Below are 9,189 nucleotides of genomic sequence, written 5' to 3' on the forward strand. Positions count from 1 at the left end.
TTACATCATATGATAAAGACAAGACTTTCTCCTAGAAGTGATGGTCTAATTTATAATCTCCACCTTCAAGAACGTATTGGAGTTGAATTGCACCCCAAAGAAAAAAATTCCAAGCTAGTTTAAATGAAGTTTATGTTTCCTGCCAATATTCTCCCTTTAAAAATTTAGTCTTACTTACATTACATGGTTTCAGACCTAGAAAAGTTAAGTTTAGTACTTTGGGTCGATTATTGTCAATACAATGTTGGATTTGTGTCATGGTTTCTTGGCAATAGGGCAACATTTGAAATCAGGTATCAAATGCATTCTCAGTGTGTGCAAATATAAAATCTGAATGTCAACTAAAAATTTATGCAACTTCACAATGTAGTCACTAGCCTTAAAGAAGTTGTGAATTGGTAGATTTTTTTTTCCTTTCTATCCAAAATATTGCCTTTCTGTGAGCAAAATGATATGTGGCATTAGTCTTGATGAAAATAAGTAATATTGGAAAGTGCTTAAAATTCTTGAAATGTGCCCATGCTTTAATTGCTATTTGACCCCATTCCTCTTCCCACCATACAGAGCATAGAGCAAATGATATGATGGATGTCCAGTGCAGATTCATAATTCACCATAGTTGGGAACACTTATAATGGTGTATTTTCAAACTCAGTGAAAACGCCCAAGCAGATCATCTCATTCAAAACCGTCAGTGCCTATAAAATGGACAGTTTTCTTTAGTATATTCAGTGAAGCAGAGTAAAGGCCAGGCTCCAATTATTTCTTGTGGTCATGGAGGTGGGGTTTGTTCATAAATGCAAATGGGGACATGAATCAAATGTGTGTCTTCTCCTATAGACAGAGAGAGAGGGAGAGAGAGAGAGAGACTGTGTAGTGTGTGTGTGTGTGTGTGTGTGTGTGTGTGTTTGAGAGAGAAAGAGGGAGAAAAGAAAATGATTCTAGAGAAAAACCTATATGTATGTATTTAAAATGGCTTAAGTTTCCTCAGATGTTACACAAGAAAGAGAGTGTCATTGAAAAACCAAATACCTATTTGTGCTAGGGTTTTTTGTTTTCTTTTTTTTATTTGACAGAGAGAGATTACAAGTAGGCAGAGAGGCAGGCAGAGAGAGAGGAGGAAGCAGGCTCCCTGCTGAGCAGAGAGCCCGATGCGGGACTCGATCCCAGGACCCCGAGATCATGACCTGAGCCGAAGGCAGCGGCTTAACCCACTGAGCCACCCAGGCGCCCCGTGCTAGGGTTTTGATAACATATTGTAATGAAAGAGTTCCCTGTCATCAATGTTCTAATTAGAATACTAAGCAAAAGTCTAATAAAGTAGAATCATTTCTTCAAACTAACTATGAAACTTTGCTTATGTTTGTTGACCGTGGAAACTGGCCATAGATATTTTAGGCATTTTTAAAAACAGTTCGTTGAAAGTGTTCCATGAATAAATGATTTTTTTCTCCCTGTGTCTACATTCACTGCCAAAATATTTGGGACTGGACACCTGGGGCATTTGCTTCCTTCTTGGGCTCAGGCATCCTTCTCATTTCACATACTGTTGACCCAATCAATTCCATCTGTTATAGTCAGAACCCACATACAGACAAATTCAAAGAGAACAAAGTTGGCAATGGTGTTCATTTCACTTCCTGCTTCATCCACCCACTGGGTGGGGCCCCTCTAAAGCTCTCAGCTTTCAAGGAGGGAGGCATTCTTGATCTTCCTCTGCCACCTCTCACTAAAGATTCAGGTCGGTTTCAGTCAGTTAGGGCTCATTGCGAATTTTATCTTACTGGTACTTTTCCAATGTCTTTGCCTTTTATCCAGGCTTTGACGGTGGCTGGAATGGCTCTGTTTCCCATTATAGGATTTCCAGGCATTGACTCACATTCCAGGGGCTTTCAGAGCAATGTGACCAAGGACCACCACAAATCTTTCATTCCCCCCGCCTCTCTCTCTTTATATATATATATATACACATATATATATATATATGTGTATATATATATATATATATATTCTTCTAAGCTCTTCTTATATATTCTTCTGAGCTTTTTTTGGAAAGACCCTCCCCTTCTATTTTGTTTGTTCCCATTACTCACACCTAGCTGCATTCTATGTGACAAAAGAAACCATGAACTCCAATGTGGACCTAATTCCAGGGTCTTTTCTCCTGTTTTTTTTTATTTTTAATTTTTATTTTATTATTATTATTTTTTTAATATGTGCACACAATTTTTATGAGCTTCACCTCTATTACTACTGGGCACACGATTCTGCTGAGGCCACAGTTATTTTGCAAGTCAGCGAGGACTTCTCCAGCTTGGGTTGGAGTTACATTGGTAACTTTGCTCTAAATTCCCTCTTTAATGGAAAAAAACATGGACGGAAGGCTGAGGGGCATAAATCTTGCAAGTTGCTTTTCCGAGACCAGCCAGAACTAGCCCTAAATGAAGACACTGTGCGCTCGCTGCTGGCGGCTATAGTCTTCTCATTTGGATTTCAACAAGTAGTCCAGCCAGAGAAGCATTAGAAGGTAAAAGGGATCAACCAGTTGTTAATCCAGTGGTGACTTCGGTGTGGGGTTCATTTCTTCAAACGGCCAAGTTGCGCGCGTTGTTCTGTGATTGAGTGCCTTTGTCCTGACAGAGCTTTTCATTTTGTACCTTTCACCATTGTTTTTGGCCGCAGATCAAGCCTCACATCTTCTGGTCATAGAATTCCTTTCTGCCGGCCCCACTGCAGGCTCAGGCCGCCGCGTAACCTGAGACGCCTCGATTTCCCAGCAGACAGCACATTAAAGGGAGGTCTGCCGGCCAGCTGCAGAGACAGGTGTTGTTCTCGCTTCATTTATACCCGCCCCCATTTATTTGTGCTAAGAATTCCTCTCCCAGGCTTCACAAACGCTGAAGGAATTGGGCAGATTTTATAGGCGCTAGAGTGTGGGATTAAAATGCTTCACCTGCTTGGTAGCTTAGCCGGGTGAACAATACTTCCAGATGTAGCATGATCTTTCTGCTGTTTTGGCTCTGCCCTCGTTAAGGAGCGAGAGGGGTTGCGTGGCCGCTCCGCGGTCCACCGCACGACGTGTTTACCGACTCGGATTCCGTCGCTGCTCTTTGGAGAGGGCTGACTCATGCTGCTTTCTGAGAAACTGGAGAAGTCAAGAAAACCCTCTGATTGTTGTCCTTTTCTCATCCCTATTGCAGAGCCATGAAAACCTTGAAGTGGTTTGGTCCTATCAGATTTAATGTTGGTAGGGCAAATCCAGATCGATTTTTATAGCACTTTTATAGAAATGAAAAAGGTCAAATACAGTGTTTACTACAGACTCTGATGTTGCTTGAAATATATCTTTGGAAAGTGTGATTTTCACTGTACAATGAACTTATAGACTGAGTGAGGTGCCCAGGTGTGGCTTGAATGGCATGGATCCCTGTGATCCATTATTAGGTCTTCATGTATTAGGAACTAAGCGGCAGGCATTTACTTCCCCTCCTAATCTGAAGGTTAGCTGTGAAAATCCCTCTTTGAGTGGCCTCAGCTTTCTATCACAAGCCACACCCATGTTCAACCCTCTGGGTCTCCTCCAGTGGGCTTGGGTCATCTGCTGCTTCTATCCTTTGCAGGTTTTGAGGAAAAGGATTATTTTCCACCATTAGGCTAAGGGCTATTTAACACCAATTACTATTCCCCATCATTAACAGAAGATAATTCTGTTTGTGACTTAGGTAAGTTGGAGTAAGTAGATTTCATGCAGCAGTGAAACCATGAGACTAACAAGATGATTGTGACTTACGATACTTCCTTCCTGACACTCAGAATTACCTCTTTCATCATATTTGGATGGGACATGGGCCACCTAGGAGAACATATCCTGTTCCTGTCTTCCGAAACTCCTGGAAGCTGGTCCTTAAGGAAAGTGGCACGTTCTTCTGTTAAACGCTGTCAGCCTCCTTGGACTCTGCCTTGCTTCCTTTGTGCAGGAAATCAGACACCCCAGGATGGTAGCAAGCTTTCGGAAGTGGCCTATCACCACCCTGCCACTTGTGGCCTTTGGAAAACACTATGTCTTTACTATGCTCAGAAATCCCATGCCACCACAAAATGCCCTGCATTCCAACCACAAACATTACTAGGCACACTCTGTGCACATGGAGCTCTTGTAGGCTTTGATGTCTTTGCTGGGACATTCCTTCTGTCCATGCTGCTTCGTCAGGACCTCTTTTCTCCCTTTTTACCAGGTGAATTCCTACTTTCCTCGTAGCCCCACATCAAGCCTCCCAGCATTTCCTAAGCAGTGCTAGACAATTCCTTCTCTCTTGGTCTGTTTTCCACATCTCATTTTGTCATGCACTACGTGATTTTTGCTCTGATCGTTGTTTGCTTTGGATCATTTGTTTTATGTGTCTCACGAGATCGCACATTCCGTGAGAATCAGGATGGTGTCCTATTTATTCATCTTTGTGAACGTCAGTCACTCTTCACTCTTCCTCCTCGACCCGGCTCCCGCGAGGCTGCCTGGAAGAGCCCCAGACACACAGTAGGTGCTCCGTATTGGTTAAATTTATTAATGAAGACATGAGTGGATAAAGCCATACCTATAATCAATCTGGAAGGCTTTGGGAGGACCAAGACAGTCTCTAAATCTGGAAAGGGGACAGGGAATTCGAGGCACAGAGAAGGGAGGCTCCTCACTCCAGCTGCCTGTTTTCTGGGACTTTGCACCAACTGACTAAAATGGACTATGGTTACCCTTTACCCTTCTTCTTCTTTTCCATATATTTATCGCTACTGTGTTCAGGAAGGGCACGTGATAAGTGGGACAATGTAGGAAATTCATAGCGTAGCATCCTACCTCCCCCCAAAACTGCTGACTATGATCCATTTTATCCTGAAATTCACATTTACATGTAAAATATTTACCTTTGCTTCAAAATAAAATAAAGATTAATATATTGGTGCACCATAGATAAATATCAAGGAACACGGTGTTTTCGCCTTGTGTAGAGAGTAGTTATTTTTGATCCCATGGTGTTCCTGTGCTGGTCTGTTTTATCTTTCTTCTCCTTCTGCTCATCTCACAGAGCTAGAGGCAAACTGTTTCGGCAACTTTCAAAAATACTCAGAATAATCATAGAGAAAAGTGTGCTATGAAATCCCAGTTTTACAGGGAAGAAAGAGAGGCTCAGAGGTCAATAACTAACCAACAGGACACAGAGCTAGACAGAGTTGGAATTGAAGCCCATTCACACAGGGTCTAGAGTCGGGGCTGTCAGCTGCCATGAATACCTGCCTCTTGTCCAGAAGTGGACTCCACACTGTATGGAGGACAAATTATTTATAGGAAAGAAACTGAGCAGATCATTTAAAGGATCCCTTGCAAATGCTCCATAAAAGGATAAAAAGGAGAGAAAATTAATCATCTCACACACCCCAGGAAACTTGTTCATGTTCATGCAATTTGTACCTCAAACTAAAGTAACTGAATATTTCCTGCAGTAAGTAACTAGTTCTGTAACTTGGAAAAAATCTCTGACTCCACTTAACTCCTGCAGAGGGCCATGGCATATGGCCTAAATGCCCGAGAGTTTAAGTCAAGATACACTTACATAGTAAAACTATTCTTTTGTTGTTTTACTCTTTCCTTCCTGCTTGGAAAACTTTTCAAGTTTAAAGCGATCTAAAAATTGTAATTTTTTTTTTTCCCTAGAAAGCAGAGGTCACAAAGATAAATGTCAACTGTCAGAAGTGCCACAGATGAAGGTGATATTCTTTTCTAATGGTTTCTGAGAAGAGAGACCATCAGAGTGAAATCCAGTAATCCCTCATTTCTGATTCCATGCCTACTGAGACGCTCAAACTCGAGTGCAGACTTTGGTAAAGTACTGAGCGCTGAAAGGTAGTTCTGTCTCCTGGGGAATCTGGAACGAGATCTAGTAGGAAGTTTCATTCAAGTTGAATGGAAAACATAAAAGAGAGTGTTCTATGGAACTCAGAAGTCTGGCAATGATGGATTTATTCCATGTGTGAAAGACCGGAGTAAGTGTTCTTCCCACGTTTGATTTATTAATTGGTTTATTAAGAAAGTCCTACAAGTTAATATTTCACTACTCGCTTGAATATAGTTATAAAATCCTAAGTAGAGAGTCCACAAATCAAATAGAAATGGACACTCCAGTACCTATTAAATGATGTTTTCACATTTATCTATATATTTACCTATAATCAAATAATTTCCTAAGAAATGTAGTGTGCCTAATTTGAGTAGAATGTTGCATTTTAGCTTTATTTTTAAATTTAGGTAGTTCTAAAGACAATCCTGGGTGAATTTATGGGGAAATTTTTATTATTCTCCTTCTTGGAATATGCCTGTCTATATCTATGGAGTGAAATGCTCCCATTTCTGAAAAGTTTCCTTTAATAATATTCTTTCATTTTGTGAGATTCCATGGCACCATAGCATGACTGAATAAATTATCCTTTGGACATAACCTAATTTCCCATAGTCCTAATTCTGAAAGATTTCTCAGATTTTTTTTTCCAGTGGGAGAAATATTATAAGATTATCAAATTCATTATTTTGCTGATGAACAAAATTATACCTGAACTGTCTTAAAAGTGCTTCTTTTCATAAAAAAAATTAAAAAATAAAAAATAAAAAAGCTATAACAAATGAAAGGCATTTATTATATAATTCCCTGGAGTGGATCCCTCTTCTTTTAACTCAGATTTTCAGGAAGCTTGGATTCCTCCAATTCCATTTTAATGCTTCCCCCCACCACCCCATTCTGTTTCAGTGGCAGTGAGGAACAGCTGGCCGGCATCTTCTGTGATAATAACCTTCATATAGTGGAAACCCGAATGGTTTTGGACATGGTACTCACAAAAACATCCCCTCGCGTGATGTAGCTTATTTGGTATTTCCCCCTGTAAATAGCTAGATTCCTTATAGCCAGCCCTTCCAGCGACGATCAAATTTTGGCTCTGTTCAGTATAATGCAAGCATTTTCTGCCCCGTCTATTCAGGAATGTCTTCTGAGGAGGTTTCACAATACAATTTATTGTGTTTAATTTATGACATACAATGTAAGAAGAATGGAATGCTTTTCTGTCAGGATTTGCATTGATAATTAAAGGTTACCATAGTGCCGGTCCGCTTTTACCAAATTTGCCAAATTCTGAAGGGAATGCCAATTAGAAGGCAGTCACGTTTCTCACTGCAACAGATTGAGACCAGTACCTGGTGGCGAGGACCCGTCGCTTTTGGCTGGACCCTACTTCTAATTGGGAAAGAAGGCAAAAGCTAGATCAAATAGTGTTTCTGAAGTGGTATCAGTCATTCCAAGTAATAGCCACACCCCAAGAAGGCTGAGGAAGTGATTCAGTCTTTCTGAGGTCATCTTTTCTGGGTATGGAGGTAGCCAAAAGTCTGAAAACGTTCACATTTTGCTCTCTTTAGGAAAAAACAACATTGATTTTAGAGGCTTTTGTTACAAAGGCCAGGGGGATTTTCCCACTGCAGCAAAGAGGAAGCTGGGTTTGGACCAAGAAGCCAGACATTTCTTGGCCTGAGTTTCTCACTTGAATGGGATTCTAGTTTGCCCCCTCCTCACCTCGCCAACCCCCAAGCAGCTAGAAGCCCCACCTCCTCCCTTGGACCATATGGGGAAGCTGGCTCAGTGGTTCTTATCCTTCTGACTCCAAGTTCACGCAGCTGTTCATTCCCTGCTTAATGTACCGGTAATTACAGCAATGTGCTCTTCTCTTTTTCCAACCATGTAACTTTTTTCTAATGGAAAATGATTCGTTTTTAACAACTCCCATGCATTTTGTTCTTTCATAAGAAAGGGTGTCTCGTGGTACTGAGGGATTGACTTCTCTATAAAAAGCAAAAGTCTCTATATCAGTTTCCAGCTCCATAGGAGGGCTCCATGGGACTAGCCAAAATTGGCGGGGGGGGGGGGGGGGGCTTAAGTGGGTGTGACTAACTTGATATGAATAGGTCAGTTGGGAAACAAAGCAGGCTCATCGCCTTTTGCATATGGAGGTGGTGAAAGAACATTTTTTAAAAATATGAAACTGGGAAAAATCAAAAGTACAAATTGAGCTCTTCTTTCATGATCCAAATTCATTGTGCTCTCAAAGGATTTTTTAAAACAAATATCCGAAGAGCTTTTCACTTATCTGAGTTCTATCTTTTGGAGCATGCAGATTTTCTGCTTTGATGGTTGGGTTTGGGTGGAGGACTCAAATGACAGCAAGGGATGCATCTTTCCCTTCAGCCATGCCAAGCTCTGGGGCACAGATCAAACGTGTGTTTGTTCACATTATCATTTCCTTTGTGGATACAATATATCACCCTTGGAATCTCTGCCCTTGTATCTCCCTAAATGGCACCGGGAATCATTACAAGAGGATCACTTCTAAAGCAAAACTTTTCCAACTCATAAGAATACTTCATTTTGGAGCTTTTATTTAAAAAATATATTAAGTAAGCAACTGTTGTTGTAAAGAAAACCAAATCAAATCCCTGTGTGTAGATGGAACTGTTAGTTCTATGCAACACGTAGAGCTATTTGATCAGAAAGATGAGAGCACAATGAATGCTTCTTTTATATGAAAATTCAAAATTCAAGGAAGTTGAGAGCATGGTAGACTATATGTGCAAACTGAATATGCCTCATTTGACATTTTAGGGATTCACAGAATTTATGCTTTAGCTGAAGCTATAAAACAGATATTTGGAGCCCCAAATCCTTTGGTGCTAAATGTATCCATATCTTCAAGGAACATTAATTTTATTGCTTACATATTCCCTTTACACTAATAATGGTGAGTAACAACATGATTTGCCAGAAACCACCTATCTCTTACCTAGCTCCCTCTCCAGAAATTTCTTGGTTTTTCTTACAAGATCCTTCAGAAATTTTATGACACCAAAGTGAGGAAGTTTAAATACTCATTTTGGAATTTAGAACTAAGTGACTTCCAAATTTACCTATCTATTTGTTTATTTATATTTTATTTATTTATTTGACAGAGAGAGAGAGACAGCCAGAGAGGGAATACTACTAGCAGGGGCAAGTGGGAGAGGTAGGCTTCCTGCCAAACAGGGACCCCGATGCGGGACTCCATCCCGGGATGCTGGGATCATGACCTGAGCCAAAGACAGACACTTAAAGGCTGAGCCACCCA

At 40.7% G+C, this 9,189-nt stretch overlaps 1 long non-coding RNA gene across 2 annotated transcripts; it reads left to right on the top strand.

Annotated features, from left to right (window-relative positions):
* The first annotated feature begins 2,382 nt into the window (after positions 1 to 2,382).
* LOC309844075 lies at positions 2,383 to 8,938 on the top strand. 2 transcript variants are annotated; one of them, XR_014300488.1, is made up of 4 exons: positions 2,383 to 2,527; positions 2,683 to 2,823; positions 5,705 to 6,033; positions 6,792 to 8,938. It is a non-coding gene; the product is annotated as an uncharacterized lncRNA (long non-coding RNA). The 2 variants fall into 2 exon arrangements; XR_014300487.1 differs by having other exon boundaries at positions 5,705 to 8,938.
* The last annotated feature ends 251 nt before the right edge of the window (positions 8,939 to 9,189 follow it).

Source organism: Mustela nivalis, assembly GCF_964662115.1.
Source record: "Mustela nivalis genome assembly, chromosome: 11".
Classification (NCBI taxonomy): domain Eukaryota; kingdom Metazoa; phylum Chordata; class Mammalia; order Carnivora; family Mustelidae; genus Mustela; species Mustela nivalis.